The 21,588-nt window shown below is 44.2% G+C and overlaps 1 protein-coding gene across 1 annotated transcript in view; it reads right to left on the bottom strand.

The window, feature by feature from the left end:
* Positions 1 to 21,588, bottom strand: part of OSGIN1 (oxidative stress induced growth inhibitor 1) — an 889,419-nt gene that overhangs the window by 222,968 nt on the left and 644,863 nt on the right. The window lies entirely within an intron of this gene.

Below are 21,588 nucleotides of genomic sequence, written 5' to 3'. Positions count from 1 at the left end.
ATCAAAATGTGCATGCTACTATCAACTTTTGATATATCTGAAATTCAAATTTTTATTAATAACTTCAGTTGTGTTTTATCTGTTATGGCCACACAACTAAGGGCCAGTCCTCCCTCATCCCCAGGGTCCAAATGGACCCAATCCTGGCTCCTCTGGCACCAGGCTCATGTAAAAGTGTTCCTATCACACTCTGTGCCTAAGGCACGTGCAGCAGGGCCGAGCATGGCCATAGAACAACATTTGGAAGGCACATGCAGGAGTCCCTGGGTGGGGCAAGGTGGAGCCACTAGGTGGGGCTAAAGGGAGGGGCCAGGGCCAGCCTATATAAGGCCAACCCATCTACATGCCCCTGCTTCGCGTTGGTCTGCTTTTGCAGCGTAACGCTTACCGCTGTTCTTACCTGTGCCTCCACTTGATTCCAGCTGCTTCATCTCTGAAGACATCTTACCAGATTCCAGCATCTCCACCGCTGAGGGCGCTTCTTACCTGCTACCAGACACTCCATCGTTGTACGCACCTCTTACCTGATTCCAACTACTCTATCGCTGTATGCGCCCCTTACCTGAATCCAGCTACTCCATCCCTGTGACGCCTCTTACCTGAATCCAGCTACTCCATCGCTATGCGCGCCTCTTACTTGAATCCAGCTACTCCATCGCCGATGTTGCTCCTACCTGTTCCTAGCCGCTCCATGCTGTGCGCGCCTCTTACCTGCATCCCATCACTACTGGAGTCGGAGCCTTCTTCTCACCTGATCCGGGCGTCCAGCTACCCAGAGCTCCACTTCGTTCCTTTTCTTCGCGGCATCTTCACCCTGCAACCGCGGAGCTGCATCGAGCATCCAGACTTCGTTCTTCACCGTCGGCCTTCTCCTGCAAGAGAAAAGAGAGAACACAACAGGTCAGAATTCATAACAATAACAAACGCTTGGCTGCCATATCAGTGAATAGAGTTCCATTATAAAGGCCAACTTACCAGTTCCATCAGGCTCAAGGAACTCCCCGGATTCGCTCCACGACTCCGATCTGCTTCTTCATACCTATTGGGATGAGATTAGACATTGCAAGAATTATTATTGAACAAGACAAAAACATTATAATAAACAAACTATAATCACAACCAAAAGTCTTACCTTCTAAGTGGATTGGTCGCAGCTGGTCTGGATCAACACTTCTACAGGCCAGTGAAGCATCTCGGTCCGCTCTACGTGCCCCTGCTATGATAAGCAGGACGGATAGCTCAACATTACAACACAACAGGTGAGCTTGCATGGGAAAACACTTGCACACTTCATTTTGGCACGAGAGGGTCGAGGGAAGTCACGACACCCCCACGCCATTCTCATTAGCTCTCATCTTCTCTCAGGGCAAATACCAGCATCCAGAACAGCAGGCTCTGCAGAAACTGGAAGAGGGAGGCGATCCAAAGGAGCCAAGTCAAGGGAGGGCTCCAACCATGCCCCAACGCCCCTGCAGAGACCAGGTGAGCGTAACAGAACGCAAAGACTCTCTGGATCTCTGCCTGGGCGTTATGGAAACCTCTGAAACTGACCAGTTAGCCCAATTACTGGGGGAGCTACGGCTGAAGTGCATGCCTCAAGACAAGAGACTAATTCCTTGAGGAGAGACCTTATTGTAGCCTGAGAACAAACAGAAGATCTGGCAAGGCAAATTCTCCAGGCACACGCAGGACAAGTTCCGTTACCCGGAATTACACCAACTCCTTTGGCACAGCTATCACCACCAGTGCAGGTGGTACTTCAAGGGGCAGTCCCACTGGCCCCACCAGAACGCTTCTTTGGTGACCCGAACAAATATGAGCCAGTGTTGCCTCCACTTTTTGTGCCGACCAGGAGCCTTCCCTAATGACAGCGCAAGGGTGGCCTTTGTGCTTTCCTATTTGGGAGGCTGTGCAGGTGATTGGTCCATACCATTAGTGACCTAGGACGATTCGATGCTTTGGAACTTTGTGGAATTCCAACGGGAATTGGAAAAATAGTTCACCAGACACACCCAAGGACAAGCGTTAGACAATGAATTACTATCTCTTGGACAAGGAAACCATGACTTATTGACCTCTATTGCCACCTTCAACCGCATTATAGCACAGACTAATTGGCTGGAAGAGAAACGGACCACACTTTTTTTACCGGGGGCTACGTGGTGATTTCAATGACGTACTAGCTCAAGTTGTCAATCCACCCAAATTTTGTGCGGATTATATCAACCTAACTGTGCAATTAGACCACTGATTACAAGACCGAAAAATGAACCGCACAAGGGCAGAAGGGAGATCACTTTATATAAGGCCTCGGGATAATCAAACCAGGGAAATCATGAAACCACTGAACCTATGCAAATAGGGGGATTACAAGCTCCCATTTCTAAGGCTGAGAGGGAAAAAAGGAGGCAACAACAACTTTGTTTATATTGCGGAAAGGCTGGACATTTCTTGCGAGATTGCCCTATTAAACCCCCCAAGAGGATGGTAGGTGCCACGGACAATGGCAACGAAGAAAAAGAACAGAAGTCAGAAAACTTGGACGCCCGGCAAGTGTAGGGGTCCACTTGTCGAGCGGAATCAAGAAAGTTGTACCGACCTCACACCTGGTTGTTCCAGTGTTAATAACCCATCACCAACAACCATCCAGGGTACATGCTCTAGAAGCCTACATTGATAGTGGTGTGGTGGGAAACTACATCGATCAGGATTTGGCCACATGGATAGGCCTCCCACTTCAGCAAAAACCGAACTCGGAAAACATTACTGCCGTGGATGGCTCTCAGCTGTCTCCAGGGCCAGTAACTCAACACACCAATAAGGTAATGCTGACATGTCAGGATGGTCATCGGGAAAGTATTTTGTTTGATCTTATTGCGGCCCCCCAGTTCCAAATGATGCTAGGAATGCCCTGGCTTGAAACCCATAACCCAAGGATTGACTGGCACACAAGAAAGCTCACCTTCCCCCAGGAATGTGCAAAGAGCTGCTACTATAGGGACGTGAGGAAACTACAACCCAAAGGGAAAGCCATCCTAGGAATTTCGGGTTCATTACCTTCCGAATATCAAGATTTTTTGGACGTTTTCCAAAAGAAAAAAGCTAATACCCTGCCTCCTCACAGAACTTACGATTGCCAAATCGATCTGGTCCCTGGAGCACAAATTCCCTGCAGCAGAATCTATGCTCTGACTGAGCAAGAAAATCAGCATCTAAGAACATATCTAGACCAGTACCTAGATAATGGGATCATCCGTCCGTTCAAGTCCCCAGCCTCCTCTGCTCTCTTCTTCATGCCAAAGAAGGAAGGGGACCTCAGAACGTGTATAGATTATAGGGCGTTAAACCAAATTACTGTGAAGAATAGGTATCCTCTGGTACTCATTCCCGAACTACTTGACCAAGTGACGAATGCTCAAATCTATACAAAGTTAGACCTCCAGGGAGCTTAACATCTGGTTAGAGTGAAGAAGGGCGATGAATGGAAGACAGCATTCCAAACCAAATACAGGCTTTTCGAGTACTATGTCATGTCCTTTGGGTTATGCAACTAGCCGCATTCCAGTTCTTTATGAACGATGTACTTCACTAACTGCTAGACGTCTGTGTCCTTGTTTACATGGACGATATCCTTTTCTATTCAGCATCCAAAGAAGAGCACGTGGGCCATGTGAGGGCCGTTATGGAGAAACTCTGTAAGAATTGGCTATTCGCCAAACTAGAAAAGTGTTTTTTCCATGTCACGGAAGTCGAGTTCTTGGGCTTTATGCTTACCCCACGAGGGGTACACATGGACACTCGTAAGGTGGAAGCTATTCTTCAATTGCCCAAGGTAGACCTCTTTACTCTAACCAATTTGACATTTACTTGCCTTTATGGTCAGATGGACCTGTTCCAGAGCCTGCAAAACATATCCTAGGTGGTCAACATGTTCTTTCCAAGTAGGGCTGAACACTGCAATGTCATCCAAGTATATCATGCAGACGTCCTCCATCCCATTCAGAACCTGATTAACCATCCTTTGGAATGTAGCAGGGGCATTCTTTAATCCAAAAGGCATAACCTTAAACTGGTATAAGCCAACTGGGGTGGAGAATGCAGTTTTCTCCTTGGCATGGTCAGTCAGGGCTATTTGCCAATAGCCTGATGTGAGATCAAATGTGCTGAGGAACTTGACTGAGCCAAGCCTATCCACCAGCTCATCTATCCTTGGCAAAGGATGGGCATCAGTCTTAGTGACTGCATTTAGAGCTCTATAGTCCATGCAGAATCTCAACTCCTTGCATCCTGCCTTTGGTACTAACACTACTGGGCTAGACCATAGACTAGTAGAGGGTTCTATTAACCCCGAGATCAAGCATCTTGTTGACCTCTCCTTTGATGTGGGTTCTGACATTTTCTGACACACTGTAGCCTCTGCTTTTGACAGGTAAACAGTCACCAGTATTGATATCATGCTGGCCCCAAGGGGTCAAGCCTGGTGCTAGAGAAAACAGAGGGGCACATTGATTTAACAACACTTTGCACTCCTCCTGTTGCTCAGGGGTCAGCTTAGAAGAGAGATTAACTCCTTCTACTTTCTCATCTAAAGGTTTGCCTCTGAGGAGGTCAGGTCGAGGTTCACTCTCCTCCTCCTCTTGAGCTGAAGCTAGAAGCAAAGCTCCCAGTTCTGGTCTCGAGCCAAAAGCTTTTAGACGGTTGGTGTGAAAGACTCTAGGAGCCTCCTTAAATTGCCTAAGTCCACCAGATAGTTCACCTCTCCAAATTTTCCCACAAACTTGAAGGGTCCCATCCATTTGTCCTGGAAGGCCCTCTGCCTCGTTGGTACCATAACAAGAACTAGCTGGTCTTGAGTGAACTCAACCATGTTGGCCTTCTGGTCATGCCAATGCTTAACCAGAGCCTGACCTGCTTTCAAGTTATCACTTGCCTCAGCCATCATGTGTGACATTCTCCTGCGGAGTCCTATCACATAGTCAGTGACTCTGACTGGTGTGGGGGAAGGAGCACTCTCCAACCACCTCCTTGATCATGGCCAATGGACCTCTGACCGGTTGGCCATAGAGAAGTTCAAAGGGACTGTAACCCACTCCCTCCTGAGGGACTTCTCTATATGCAAAGAGAAGGCATGGCAGTAGAAGATCCCACTTTTACTTAAGGGGATCCTCTAAAGCTCCTATCATGCTCTTCATGGTTCTGTTAAACCTTTCTACCAATCCATTTGTCTGAGGATGGTATGCTTTTGAGAACATGTAGGTAACTCAGCAGTTTTTCCACATGGCCTTCATGTAGTGGCACATACAATTTGACCCCCTCTCGGATATTACCTCCTTAGAAAACCCAACCCTGGTAAAAATACCAAGGAGGGCCTTAGCCACAGCATGAGCTGTAACAGTCCTCATAGGAATTGCTTCAGGGTATCTAGTAGCATGGTCTACTACAACAAGGTTAAACCTGTTGCCTGAAGAAGTTGGAGGATCAAGGGGACCAACAATGTCAATTCCTACCCTCTCAAATGGTACTCCCACCACAGGGAGAGGCACTAAAGGTGCCACGTTCTTGGAGCCACTTTCACCAGAAGTTTGGCAAGTGTGGCAACTCTTGCAATACTTATCTACCACAGCCCCCATTCTAGGCCAATAAAAGTAGAGAGAGAGCCTTTCCTTGGTCTTCTTGAAGCTCAAGTGACCAGCCAAAGGTATATCATGGGCTAGTTGCAAGAATTGGAGTCTGTTGGCTTGAGGCACTACAAGTCTTTTGTAGTCCCTAGGGATTAACTCTGTTGGTTCACTATAGAAGAGGCTATCTTCCCAGTGTAACCTATACATCCCAGGCTCTTGCCCTTCAAGCTGAGAAGCTGCCTGGTGGCAAAGAACTTCCAGAGTTGGACATTCTCTTTGACCCTTACTGAAGTCTGCCCTGTTGGGGCCACCTTCTCCCAGTAAAGACTGCAGCTCAGGATGGTCCACAGGGTCAAGATCCCCAATGGGTTCCTGGCCTTCTACTCGGTCGGAATCCTCAGGCTCTAGTTCAACCACACAGGGTTGTACCTTACTCTCAGCCTCAGCTGGAGGAGGAATCATAGGTGTGACTTTTGACAACCTAGGAGATTTCCTGGTTGGCAGCACTGGAGTGCCCTCTGCTGGTTTCTTCTTGGAAGGCTTGGGTTTCCCCTTTGCTTCTGGTTGCTTTGAAATAGCAGTTAGCAACTCCAGTGGAGTAGGAGTGATTTCTTTTTCTATCATCTCCTCAGGAGAGCCCCTCAACGTCCTCTCCCTTGCAGGTCTGGTAAGCTCCTGTAATCTCTTACTAGGAGGTCTGGGAGTACTTGACACTACCCCCAGTTCTTTCAGATCATTGCCCAACAGCACCCTTCCTGGTACTTCAGATTGTACACTCACAGGTATCCTGACAGTCATTTCATTGCACTGGATGAGAGCTGGTAATTGGGGAAGCATCTGCACATGCCCTCCAGCTAACTTGGTGAGGTGTTTGGGTGCCTTAGCAACATCCTCCACCTTGAAAAAAGATGTGTCCACCACAGTAAGGCTGGCCCCAGTGTCTCTAATCGCAGGGGTCTCCTGACCATTTACTAGGACACTGTCTATATAATACTCTTTAGTATTAGGAGGGATATAATTATACACATCTAAATTCTGTTGTTCCCACAATCCTAGAGAGACTAAAGATACACTAGCTGAGACTCCAATGGGGTCTTCAGCTAGTAGTTGAAAGTTTCCACTGGCCATATGTACTTCCTCCTCTGGAGCAAAGGCTAAGGAGACAGTGTGGACCCCTAAAGGTTTACCCTTACATCTGGGATCCCCTTTCACATGATCAGTAGAGCCACAAACATAACATTTTCAAAATGTCTTTATGAATGGTGGCTTGTTCTGACCTCCTTCTGGTCTGTGACCAGAAGGTGCACTAGCCTGATTAGGTTTCCCTGGTGGCTTACCCTTAGAATTTTGTTTGGGGCCCTCTTTGGAATCGGAATTATTTGAATTCTCTTTGTTGTCTTTCTTAGGCTGCTTTCCCTCATCCTTTTTCTGAGTTACCCCTGAATCCTTGTGAGTAGCCCTGTTGGCAACCCACAAGTCAGCAGCCTTAGCTAGTTTCTTAGAATCCAGTTCTTTTGAATCAGCCAAGTGCCGTCTGAGCACAGGAGAGCAGGCATCATAGATAGACTCCATCATTACAAGATTTCTCATTCCTTCATAAGTGTTAACTCTATAACCCTTAATCCATCCCTCTAAGTTCTTCAAACACTCATTCACCCAAGTAGCCCAAGGGGTACTATCATGCTTTATGAGGGTCCTAAACCTCTTAAGGTACTGGGAAGGAGTCTTCCCAAATCTAGCTATCAAAGCTAGCTTTACACATTCATAATCCATTCTATCCACCTCCCCCAACTCCATTACCACATCAGATGTAACAGGGAGGAGGCTAGAGAATAACCAGGGGATCAACTGATTCCCTGTGATATCCTAGAGCCCATGATTGTATTCAAACATAGCAAGCCAGTCTAATACATCCAATTAGGTTCATACACACCCATAATCTCTTTAGGCATCCAGGGTCTTTTTGGACTGGAAGATCTAGAAGATTCGGGGAGAGAAGCATTTTCCAAAGACAATTCTTCATCTCAAGCTCATGGTTGAGCTCCATTTCTTTGAGCCTTAGTTCTTAATGTCTGTGTTCAGTTTGGGCACTAATTCTTTTGACTTCTAGTTCAAGTCTCATTCTTTCTAGTGAGATAAATTCAGGACTTAATGTGGGACCTGGTAAGGGTCCAGTAACCATACGTTGAGGCCTTTGAGCAGGTAGATGTCCAGAGGGGGTGACACTATTCTCCTCCTCTTCCTCATCTGTTTCTACAAAACATCTTCAACATTATTTTCCTCGAGGTTTGCTACATTGGCTCGGGTAGTGGGCACCACAGCACCACTGTCCAGACTTTGTTTCTCTAACAGTCTATCAATCATTTCTAATTTCTTGCCTTTGACAGGAAGACCTTTCTGTCTACACAGATCCCTTAAATAATCATGCAGTATTAGTAAGGAGGGTCTCCTGGCTGTAACTTTCCATATTTTTGAATTTGTTCAAAATAAACTTTTTGTGATATTTAGTCTTGTGGTTATTTGAACCAAGTACTAGAAGAACTCTAAAATGTAAATCTAATACTTTTATCCTCACTGCTGTACACCAGTGTTAGGCAGAATACTGTGCAGTTCCCTTACGGAGCACTACAGAAGATTAGGACTACAGGCGAGAGCCATAAATCCCCTTTGGTATCAGTCTGTACCACAAAGATTTAGTTGGTAGCTGTGGCTGAGCAGTCAGACTTATCTCAAGAGGAAGATGAGCAGTATTCGGGGTGTACACAATAGGCCAACAGTACTATGGCACAAGGAAACACTGACCAAAGCTTTGTATTAAAACATAGGTATGTATTTATTTTATACACTTCTAGTTAAACACATCTATCACAGTTCTTAAAGCAAGTTAAATTCGGTCAAAGAAAGTATACACAACTCCCTAGTTAAATTGTAGACACGTTTGAGAAAGAGTGAAAACTGAGCAAAACAGCACAGTGTAAACCAAACACAAATGGAACTCTAGCAATTTCTCACAAGGGAGGGAAAACACAAGTTATACAGAAATATCTTCTTACGCACCCTAGCAACACTTTCCATAAGTTTGTGAACCAGATTAAGCAAGGCAGTGCATCAGTATAGACAATACTTAAATGAAAACTGAGCAAAATGGCATTTCACAAGGTTAAAAAGTGGGAAGGAAAGGGTGGTTATAAGAAGTAGGTGCACCAACACATTTCTAGTTGAGAAGCAATCTAGAGAAATCAGTTCTAACAAATTTAGCCAGAGTCAGAAGGCCTGCGCCAGAGTCAGTGGTACAGGGCAAAGGCCCAGGAGCAAAATGTTCTTGTAGCTGCAGTCAAGTCTTTGGTTAACGAATTGAATAGGTGGATGCAGAAGTTGAAAGACAATGTTAAGAGAGAGCGACGGCCAACCCAACAGGTAGGTAAAGGATTCAAAACACCTTTAGGGCTACCGCGAAGAAAGGGCGGCCTGGCGGAACAATGTACCTTTTAAATGAAGAAGTGGCTCCTGCGGTGGCGGTTGTTCCTGGTAGTTCCTGCAGTTCAGGGGATCCAGCAGAGGAAGAGAGGCTCTCGTTGTGGAGGAAGGTTCGAGTTACTACACTACCCAGGTATGAAACCAGCCACGGTGTTGTCCCAACGAATAAAAGGTACGCTCCTTTAAATCGCGGTCTGGGTGGACGGGTGCCTGGCTATCCTGTCTCCAAGTAAAGGGTATTGGCAATTCGGCCAAGGCAGGTCCGGGAAGGCAATTGGCAAACTGGATGGTCCAACCAGCTCAAGGGAAGAAGGCTCTTGCAGATGAAGATCATCTCTTGTCGTGTGGAGAAAAGTGGTGAGACGCTGCAGCAGGGCTTCACCGGGGGTTCAGTCGTTGCAGATGTCTTTGGCTTCTCTCCTCTTCGGCTTCTTAGTTCCAGTGGAGACGTCTTGCTCCTCCAGTCCTCAGGACCCTGCTTTCATGCAAAAAGATCCTCATTCATACAGCCTAGCTGTCACTCACACAGTGGAGTGGTCATCTTGGCAGGAGACCCTCCAGCCTATCAGGATAGAGCGCGACATGGGTTGCTGAGGCAACCCTGTTCAGGGGTCCTACCTCCCCTCCCACACAATGGACCCACCCCAGATTCAGTGGCGCCGAAAGGAGGGCTTATCGGCAGAAGCCCGCCAAAAGGACGAACAAAGGATCCCGACCTGGGTTAGGAGTTTAGAGAAAGACACGAGAAAGAAGTTATATTAAAGTTCTGGCAAATAAAACCTACCAAGTAAAGTTAATATTAAAATACACCGGCGGTATGTTAGAGGCTGTCAGAAAATGTGGTAGCCTCGAACAATGGGAAAATCCCATAGGGAAATATTTGCGGTCGAATATTTACGGTAGTAACCACTGCCACCAGCCAGAAACTTTTGAGAGAGGGACTGTACGGTACCCCCTTGAAAATGAACATAAGGGAAAAACTATTAACCCTTCCCAATACTACCATAGTAAGATGGGTTGTACTGGTTTAGTTCACAAAAATTGACTAGTAAAGTCAATGGACACTTTACATGCCCTGGGATACAGTAGTCAGTCCCATGGTGTGGAGTCTATGTTTGGGGGTCGCTACGACACCCCTGTGTCACTGCACGGAGGGTGCTGTGTAACACATGTGGATAAAGATGGTTCCTATGAGAGTGAGATAAACCCCATAGACATTAAACACAAATAATAGCCTAGAACACACATAGCAAGAATGCTTAAGAGTGGGAAATAGAGTCTCACTCTTAGCAGGAGAAAAAAAAACCCTTCAAATCCAGCAAAGCTGCTGGGGGACTCTATAGGTAAGGGAAATTAGCCATAAAATGAGAATTCTCCCTAACACCTCTTGCCTGAATCCAGCTACTCCATCACTGTGCGTGCCTCTTACCTGAATCCAGCTACTCCATCGCCGGTGGTGCTCCTACCTGTTCCCAGCCGCTCCATCATTCTGCGCGCCTCTTACCTGCATCCCATCACTATCGGAGTTGGAGCCTTCTTCTCACCTGATCTGGGCATCCAGCTACCCGGAGCTCCACTTTGTTCCTTTTCTTTGCAGTATCTTCACCCTGCAATCGCGGAGCTGCATTGAGCATCCGGACTTCGTTCTTCACCATCGGCCTTCTCCTGCAAGAGAAAAGAGAGAACACAACAGGTTAGAATTCATAACAATAACAAACACGTGGCCGCCATTCCAGTGACTAGAGTTCCATTATAAAGGCCAACTTACCAGTTCCATCAGGCTCAAGGAACTCCCCGGATTCGCTCCACGACTCTGATCTGCTTCTTCATACCTATTGGTATGAGATTAGACATTGCAAGAATTATTATTGAACAAGACAAAGACATTATAATAAACAAACTATAATCACAACCAAAAGACTTACCTTCTAAGTAGATTGGTCGCAGCCGGTCTGGATCAACACTTCCACGGACCAGTGAAGCAACTCGGTCCGCTCTACGCGCCCCTGCTACGATAAGCAGGACGGATAGCTGAACATTACAACACAACAGGTGAGCTTGCATGGGAAAACGCTTGCACATTTCATTTTGGCATGAGAGGGTCAAGGGAAGTCACAACACCCCCAAGCCATTCTCATTAGCTCTCATCTTCTCTCAGGGGCAATAACAGCATCCAGAACAGCAGGCTCTGCAGCAACTGGAAGAGGGAGGCGAGCCAAGTCGAGGGAGGGCTCCAACCGTGCCCCAACCCCCCCGCAGAGACCAGGTGAGCGTAACATTATTCCACCAAAATCGTTTTAGCATGGTTCGAATGGGTTAACTGTCACCTTTAATACAATTCTAGAATGACTGTTGTATGATTTTACACAATAACATGCATTTATCCAATTTTAAGCAATGCACAGTTCCTCCTCTGCTAGGCCCCACCATCCTGGAGCACATGAATGATGTCCGCAGAGGGATCTGTGTTTAGATTTCGCCTCCCCGTTCAAGGGCTAATGGCCACTAATGGGTTTTCTTTTCTGGGCATTGTGACCTGCAGGTAACAAGGGCTGCAGAACAGACCCAACCTTATCTGGCTTTCACTGCACTTCCTATCTAAGAATATATTATTTCCTGTATTTAGGCTTGTTTTTTTTAAGAAATGGTTCTGATTGATGATGACACCCAGGCCAGATATTCAGGGCAGCAGGGGAAAGAATGTTGGGGTCAGTTTAAATACTGAAGAAACTGAACTTTCATGCACCCAGCCGTAAATTGCCTTTTAAACTCACATATTACTTTTAAATAAGCTCTTTGAAGGCACACAGTTTCAACATATATATAAGTGTCACTACTAGGTTATCCATTGCATACAGCTGTGAGAGAAGAACATCATATTCACACTTTTAGTGGTTTTGGTAAACATTTTGCTTTGCAGATTTTCACTTTGGAGGAAAAACGAAATGACATTTTGTTTATTTTACACATGAAATGAACTCCGTTTCACTGCGGCTGCTGAACACAATTCTGACATCCCATTGAGGATTCTGTGCACTGCTGTTTCATACAAATATCAGTGTAGGTCTCCATGTCTTTCCTTTATGAAAAGTATTGTGCACATTTTAGCATCTTGAAGTTTTTAGGTCCACTTCCTTTCCTTTTTACTTGTGTTCCATAGGCATCATTTCTGCGCTGGCCTTTTATGTGGGGTCATGCACACCAATGACTCTGGCCTCTTGATTTCTGGCATCCAGGGGCTATTTCACCCCACATGGTGAGCTCAGTGGTCGTGTTGCTTCTGTGGTATTTTCAGTGTTTCCCAGTTTTAACAGGTGTACGCACCCTTCTTCTCTGGTTGTCTTGGGATCTCTTCTTTGTGGGTCTTAATCTCAGGTTTAGTGGGTTCCCTCACACTTCTCCCCTGGCCCTCTCAGGGTTCCATCAGCAGAGTTCTCACTCCTGAGTTTAAGGTGATCCTACACCATCCTCCCGAAGGGTCCCCTTCAATTTTATGTTGCTGTTTAACTTTGTTACTGAGCCAATGGGATGTGTCTCCCTTAGGTTATCATAGAGTAATATGTTAAGGAGGCCTCTGTTACCTTTCTGCCGTAGGGTGCTGACTCTTGCCCCTTACCACCTTCCTACTCCTGCGCTGGTCCATCTCCTCCATGCCACACCACAAGCCCATTGCTCTCCCAGTGTGGGCTTGACTCCTTCAGATTAAGGTCTTAGCATTACTATCTCCCTTGTAACAAGCTTGCCCTCTCAAACCTTTCTAATCTGACTGGCTACGTTCTCTCACTCGTCCTCCTGAAGTTTCTCCATCTCTGCCGCTTTCTAGCAGTTTCCTACCATAACCTCCTGATGTTCCTCTTATCACCTTCTTCTGGCATTCACCTACCACCTCCTCCTGGCATTCCTCTACCTCCTCCCTAGATGTTACTCTTCCACCTTCTCTTTATGTTCTCTCACTATTTCTTCCTAATGTTCCTCTACCCCCTGTCCTGAAGGGCCAAGTGGGACATAAAAATGACTGAATTAATTTGTAGGTATGTTTTTAGAATTGTATTCCCAAAGTACACAGAAATCCCACCTTTCCAAATTAAAGAATTTCTTACGGTAACCAAAGAAAGAAGATCAAGTCTCAGCCTCTCATTCAAGGATGTTAGCCACTTCTTGGCCAACAACCTAGTTGCAGGCTTTCCCAGATCCCTTACCCAATTTCCCCTCATGTGACAACCATAATGTAACCATTGTGTCGCTATATAAGATCTTGACAAAGTGCAATAGTGTTGCGTCCAAGCACCATTTCATGATCTTACTCCAAAGTTTTATGAAAGATACTGTGTCAAACACTTTAAAAAAGTCTGCATAGCACAGATACAAGTTTCCTTCACATAAATTAGTGCATGCTATTAAATATTGCTGCACACAATTATTATGTATCGTGCTATGAGACTTTCGAAAGCCAGTTTGGCACTTATGAAAATGACCTGTATCTTCTGCCCATTTGCTAAGCTTTCCCAATTGGAGCGTGGCAAATATCTTAGCACTTGTGTCCAGCATCACTAGAAGGCTATAATTTGTGGGCTCTGATTCATCCCCCCTTTTGTACACAGGGATTAAAATGGATTCCCTCCAACTATCCAGGATCTGGCCAGATGCCAGAATTTTACAAAACCACTGAGCTAGGATCACTGCCCAACATGAATGATTAGATTTGTGTACAACATTTGGCACAGCATCTGGGCCAGGAGCCCTGGAAACTTTTAACCTTTTATTTATAAATTGTATTTATTTATTTATTTATTTTAATTACTGCTTCTATATCATCAGCTTTAAAATCTTATACTAGATCCCATTTCTTCTGTGATATTGTAAAGGATGGATAATCTATATTAGAGTCATAGTATAGAGTTCTCAAATATGAAGTCCACACTGTCTCTGCAATGGGATTGAGCTCCTGAGCCTTTTTCCTGCCAAAAAAGTTCTAAAAAAGAACCAACATTTTTGGGAATCATTGGTATGCAAGAAATCAAAAATGTCTTTTACAATTTGTGCTAAAAAGTGAACTCTGTTGTTGCTTGACCCAATTTTTAGTTTCCAGAGAATTTCCCGATTTTTTCCGTAATTCCCTCTTTTTTAAAATATTACTATGTCAAAGGGGTTATGCTTTTTCATATTTGCCCCCTCACTCATACCATACAGTTTTAAATCATGAAAGAGTTATGGAAATACACTGTTCACATCCGAATCACTCTCATACAACTTATTCAAGAAAGAAATTTGTATTTGTATTTTATTTGTATTTTGTTAAGCACCTTAAACCAAACCGCTGTACATAGGATACATAATGGTTACAAAATAAATGTATAAACCATAAAATCCAGAAAACAATCACTCAAAGGTGTTGAAGTATATCAGATTTCAGAGAATAAGTGGAGGTAGAGCGAAAAGAAAGCGGAAGAACATTACAATGAAGAGGAGCAAGAAGCTCAAAGGAACGAAAACAAGACTGCGCACACGGGGGACGTGGAGCCAAAGGTAAGAATTGAGAAGAAGAACAAAGAGCGTGCCGAGATATAGAAGGATATTAGTGCAGAAAGATAGCTGGGAGCAAGTCTAGATAAGAGTTAGGGAGTCCAACCAGGGAAGACAAACAGTAGAAAATAAGAGAGCAAATAAGACAGGAAATTAGAAGTTTACATGCCTGAAAAGTAAGAAATGGACGAGCCTTGCGAATATTACAGAGATGAAAGCGACATGAATGGGCAGTTAATTAGATCTGGTGAGAGAAAGAGAGATTTGTGTCAAAGTAAAGACCAAGATTTCAAGCTGTGGGTGAGATTGGAAGCTTGGATGGGGGAAAAGATATGAAAGAGGGTGTAAGATGAGGTGGAAGATTGTTAGCGGGAAAAAACAATACCTCAGTCTTCGCAGAGTTGTGGTTAAGATAGTGGGAGGACATCCAGGATTTAATTGCAACCAAGCAAACAGAAAGATTGCAATGAATTTGAGGAGAAAAAGAGAAGGAAAGAAATAGTTGGGTGTCGTCTGCATAGAAGTGGTGGGACAGCCCAAAGGAAGAAATAACAGCCACAATATAAGATGTGTAGAGGGAGAATAAGAAAGAGCCCAGAACTGACCCTTGAGGCACACCCTGGACAAGCGTGAATGATTCAGAGGACTTGCTCGCCCAAGTGACCGAAAATGTTCTATTACAAAGATAAGAGTGGAACCAAGACAAACAGAACCTGAATGACCAAAAGACAAAAGTGAAGCTAAGAGCAAAGAGTGATTAACAGTGTCGAAGGCCGCCAATAGCTCTAGAAGAATGAGAAAGGATGAGCGCTTAGAATATTGCTCCGAAAGAAGGGAGTTCAACACTGAAAGAAGAGCAGTTTTTTGGAAAAGGGGAGTTTAATCTCCCTATATTGCTGTCCGTCCAGTAAATGTGGTTTCACTGATTGTTAACCCTTATCCCAGGACAGAACTTTCTAGGTGTTTTATTTTCCTTACTTTCTATTGTGTATTCCCAGGTCAGCACTAAATGGTCACTGAGGCTGGTCTGTACCAAGTATAGAGGACTACAATTAGGCCAAACGAACTGGCTAAAAACACACATAATCAATGCAACTAGCAAACCTCCCATTGGTCCATGCGTTTTTAACAGTACTATTAACTTCTCCTTTCAAATTAAGGTACTCCAAGTATTACATCTGCAAGCACTGACTCCATACCCTAACTTTCAGGGGTAAAGTAGGCATACCATAATGCCTATATATGTGTTTGTTAAAATCCCCCACAACAATTACTCTCCCTCTGGGATGATGATCATACCACTAATCTAGTATTTCAATCACTTTCTTCTGTAGTATACTATTGTAATGTACCTCAGGGGGTTGTTTATATCTACAAGTAGGAGTGGCGCTTGGAGGTGCATTCCATCTTTTAAAACAACAGACAGTACATACAATGAGGGTTTACCTAGTATCAGTATTTCCAAGTTTAAGGAGACTTTGGCCCCTATGGCCAAGCCCCCCCCCAATCGGAGGGGGGCCACAAGCATTCTGTATGGCTGGACAGCAAATTATATTAAAACCATCAATATAAAAAACATCAATACACCAAGGGGCTGATTCATGGAATTTGTTCACCGAAAAACAGGGATTTGTGCTCCATTCTGCCTGCAAATCCCTGTTTAACAAATAGGGATTTGTGGGCAGGATAGCGCAAAAATCCCTGTTTTTCGGTGCACAAATTCCACGAATCAGCCCCCAAGTCTCTTGTATTAAAAATACCTCACATGAAGTTAATACTTGCAATCCAATTGGATTAATCAAAAAGGAGTGAAACCCACAGGAGTTCCAGGAGGCCCACCTAAGTGGAGTTAAATTCTGATTTTTTAATGTCTGGCTATTCTCATCAGGATTGAACGACTCCATTGCACTTGGCACATTGCTACTATTTGCATCCATGTGCCTAAGTTTGGATTTAGTGGAATTTAGATTCCTATCCAAATGATTCATGTAGTTATCTTCTGGGCAATGTGCCCGACCTGTCTAAAGAATTCACCCATTTAATTTATAAACTGTCATTTAATTTCCTGTTTCCAACACACCGTTAACTGATAATCCAGCTGCATTCAATTGCTCTGATGTAAACTCAGCAATGTTGCTATAGCTGATGTAGTAATTTCCACTATGACCCAATTGGTGGAACTATATATAGCTGGGAGGGTAAGTTGTATTATTTCCTTTCGATCAATATTTCTAGGTGCAGGTATGCTGTGAAATAACTTCATTATGGTGCTTCTATGTAAAAACGGGCTAGTAGAGAGGGGACACATCTCTTCTAATTTAATCCCTCTGCCCAAAAGCAATGCACAATTGTTTGACTGAAAAGACCCATATTCATCCCATTGTTCATCCTATGGCTTTTGCCGAGAAGTATTTAAATAGTTGATCACACTTTGCACATTAGCAACGAAATTATGGCAATTCTCCATGTGCTCTTGATTCTGCACACCCCACTGATCGTTGGGTCTGCCCTTGTAAATTCACTGCTGAGGCAGCATGTAGGTTATGTAAGCTCATTTATTCATAGTCTTCAATCAGGTCACATCAGGTACATCAATCATTGGAGATATGAAGGGAGCTCAGGAATGGAGCCCAATGGCTCCCACCACCCAGGCTACATCATGGTAACTTCCAAAATGTGGAAAACTCAGGGTCCCAAGCATACTAAATATTACAACTCTCATCCTAACATTCGACTGATGACCTCACACATACGACACCAAGGGGAACAAGGACACCGCAGGAAACAAGGGGAATACCAGGTCCTAACAAGATGTGGACAAATCCAAATACCAAACCTTCCCTTCCAACAACAGAGAAAAGTACCAATCATCTTAAGCCAAACTCACCGTCCTGCAGGACACACACACAGGGGCGACATTCACAGCACATCAGCCTGCCTAACTTGAACCAAGTGTCCAATAGGGCGTAACTAACAAACATGGGTGGGACCCTCACCCCAATCCTACCAACTTAACCAACACGGGGAACTGTGCTCCTTCCGCTTACCCCTGCCACGGGTGAGCCTCAAGACTGCCAACCCTGAGAACTGACTACACCACAGCAGGCACGGTGGGGAACCTACCACATCAGGCCAGGAACTGAGCTAACTTTCAGTGACACAAGTTCAGGGGACTGGTGACTACCAAAAAATGCTGGACGCACAACAACACACACACCACACTCACTGGGCAACACACACTGCCACTCACACCCAAGAAATTAGTGACAAAGCTCAAAGCACTGTGCAGCCCATCTCAAATGTTCCCCCCTAGGAAACATGCTACCACTACCGAATCCTAGTGAGTTGGCCAAACTTATAAGGCCCCCTCGAACTCAAAGTACAAAACAAAACCACACAGCAACCAGATGCACAGTGATGATGACAGATGGGAAAAGTGGTCACCTACACCGTATTAGGCTAATTGCAGCAACAATAAAAGGGTGTTCTATCACCACTGTGACATTTGAAAAGAAAGAAATGGTAAGAGTTCAAATGGGTCACCCTACTTCACTGGAACATCAATCATAGGAGATATGAAGGGAGCTCAGGAATGGAGGCCACTGTCTCCCACCACCCAGGCTAAATCATGGTAAACTGCCATAAGTGGAACACTCAGGGTCCCAAGCATACTAACCATTCCAAACCTAATCCCAACATTCCACTGATAACCTCACAAATACAGACAGCAAGGGGAACATGGACACAGTGGGTAACAAGGGGCAGACCAGGTCCTAACAAGATGAGGACAAATCCAAATACCAAATCCTAACAGGGGCATTCCCAACTTGTGGAGAAAACACAGCTGGAGGTTTAGAGAGGTTGTTTCCCCCTCTTGGCTGAAGCCACCTTTTCAGCGGTGCGCACAGTGTTGGAGACAACAGTGAGCTTTTTAAAAAATTGTATTCTTGATTTAATCACTGCTGTGATTTTTACAAGGTTTTGAAGTCAAAGGACATGCAATTCATAACATTTTGTTTTTAATTAAAAAATAGTCCAGAAAAACCTGTTTCACTTTAGATGTTTACGCTTTCCTCAGAAGAGGCGAAAGTCATATCAAGTTACTTTCTTAGGTGATAATTTCATGGTCCTCGTCTTTCTTCTTTAACAGAACCTGCTCCATAATTTTCACTTTCGGTGTCACCCAGATAGTCTTTTCGCCTCAGATCAAGCAATCCCACCAAAGGTCTTCCTCGAAGATGTGCGCCATGGAGAAAAGGTTTTTCAAAAAAGGTGCTCTAATACAATCAATTCCTGGACATGACAGAAAGAGATGTCTCACAGTCTCAATAATGACCTTGCTACCACAGAATCTGCAAACTTTTGTTGTTTATTGCCCTTTAATTGCGAGGATTTCATTTGTAGGCATGAGATTCAAATGCGTCCTCAAAAAGATATTCCTAAGTGCTCTACTTGGATCCTTCTTCAAAAAGGCTCGGGTCTCATTTAATTTGCTTATCTGAGGTGGTAAGTGAGAGACCAGTTTGTATTTTGAAGCCTTGTCAAGAATGTTTGTCCAATCAAGTTCATTTATCTTAGTTTGCACTTTTACAGGGTTTTTTGAACTTAGAAATTCTAACAGTTTGTGGTCTTGTTCTCTTTCCCAAAGAGTAAGGAACTTACAACCACCTCCTGCTTGTTCCCTATTTACCAAGGTAAGAAGCTAGAGGCGGTTTTCCAAAAGGGTTTTCCTGTACATCATAATACTCTTTGTCTCGATGATTGATTGGAGAGAGGGTTGGCTCAGTTCGCGTCTAATCAAGACCAAGGGAGTTGATTTAGGCAAGAAGAGAACCGACCTCCAAAAATGGCTTTCCAGAGACTGCCAGATTGTTTTTGAAAGAGATGGCATTGCTTCCACTCCGTATGATATGGCCGCAACAACCTTCGCTCTGTAGAAGTTTATTACAGGAACCAGTGAAAAGCGGCCAAATGTTTTATCGATGGCTTTAGCTTGCATTGTTAGTTTCCGCATTTTTTCATGTAAGGTGTTCTGCATGGAGATTTCGGATTTTGAGCTGTCTAACATCACTCTGAGATATTTAAATTCCAGCACCTTTTTTTCGATTTCTGTACCTTCAAGGTACCACTTTAATTTTTCTCCTTTCACAGCCTTTTTTTCAAAACACGTGATTTTGGACTTCGATTTATTGATTTCTAAGTCATTTTCGGCAATGTATTTCGAAAATTTGTCCAACTGTCTTTGTAGTCCAATCGGAGTGTGATCTAAAAGAATTACGTCGTCCACATATAGTAATCTGGGTATCTTTTCCTGGCCGAGTGTAGGAGGAAATGATCTTACTCTATCTTCCACTTCTTTGTAATCTCCCAAATAAGAGAGGAAGAGGGCTAGGGCCAGGGGGCATCCTTGCTTTACCCCACGAGCAGTTGATATTTCTTCAGACAATATTCCCTGATTACTTAATCGAACTTGCATTCTGGTTTCTGTGTGCAAGGCTATTATGGGGCTAAGAATCTCTTTTGGACATTTCCATTCCCGAAGTTTGAGCCACATTTTTGCTCTATTGACTTGATCAAAAGCTTGCGTTAAGTCAATAAATGCAAGAAAAAGTCTTGGGCCTCCTGTCCAGATCTTTCCTTTGAGAGTGCTCAATACCATGATGTTAACATTGGTTCCTATGTTCTTTTTGAAGCCTGTCTGGAATGGGCCTGCGCATGGAGCTTGGGCTGCCCATGTTTGAAATCAGGTTAGAAAGAGAGCACCAAAGACCTTTCCGATAACATCCAAAAGAGCGATGGGACGAAAGTTCCTTGGGTCATCCTTACAGCCCTTTTTGAATATAGGGACCACACCTGATGAAGTCCAGGACAATGGTATTTCCTTTGCGTCAGTGCATCTTTTAAATATAAGGCTGATGAGAGTTGCCCATTCCACTGGATGGTTTTTCAGGTTGATATTCGAAATCCCAATGGGACCCAGTTCTCTTTTCTTTTTTCAACTTACAGATGGTATCTATGATTTCTTCTTAATCATGAATATCGACCCAGCATGTATTTTCTGCAAACTTGATTGATGGTGAGGAAGTCTGCGGTGGCTGGAATACCGTTATTTGTCGGGCGCTCTGTTGTTCTAATCAGAGACCAAAATTTCCTTGAATTTTTCCCACAAACCTGTCTCAACATGTCCTCTGAATCCTGTTGGTATAGGCACAAACAATACTCTTTTAGCCATGACTTGTACACCTTCGTTGCGACCAAGAAAGCGTCTCTATTTAACTGAGTATTGTTTCGGGTTGCAGCTCTTTTTAGTCTTCTCAAGGTTCTTCTTTTTTCTACCAGATGTTTATCATATATGTGGGTTCTTGAGTTGGACTTTGCCCCTGGTTTATATGTTGGTCTTCTGTATGGGACAAGTAGAGGGCAGTAGTCAATAGGTGGCTCCTTGTCATTTGGAATCTTAAGACTGTCAAGGCCGTTATATGCTCTTGTTAGTGCTATGATGTTTTGAGAGCTCACGGTTAGGCAATTTCCTTGCCTATTTATCTCCAAGTTTGTGTTCATTACCTGCTTTTCCACAATGTTGGAAGACCAAACGGTGGTCAGAAGGTTATGATCACTGGTGTTCGTTCTTATTCCTTCAAAAGATGTAATTACTGCATCTTTTGAAGAGGACGCGAGATGAAGATATAATCGATAGTGGCAAAGGAAGTGCCTCTTTCCCGATTTGGAACACGGTTTGGACAGTTAAAGGTTGTAGCTAGATTGGTTAACTCTCTTAAGGACAGAAGGTTTGACCACACAAGCCCTCTTTCTTCAGCCGGGGATCTAAATGCAGCAATTGACTTCTTTTTGCAGGTGGCGTTTAGATCGCCACATATAATTAGGTGCGAGACTTGATGGTCTACATATGTGCTGTCGATATCCCTTGTCAATAAGGAGATGGAACTGTTATTTGTTATTTCTTCCA

The sequence above is a fragment of the Ambystoma mexicanum genome, chromosome 1p (assembly GCF_040938575.1).
Source record: "Ambystoma mexicanum isolate Mex_15411 chromosome 1p, UKY_AmexF1_1, whole genome shotgun sequence".
Classification (NCBI taxonomy): domain Eukaryota; kingdom Metazoa; phylum Chordata; class Amphibia; order Caudata; family Ambystomatidae; genus Ambystoma; species Ambystoma mexicanum.
This window is presented reverse-complemented; position numbering and strand designations above follow the sequence as displayed.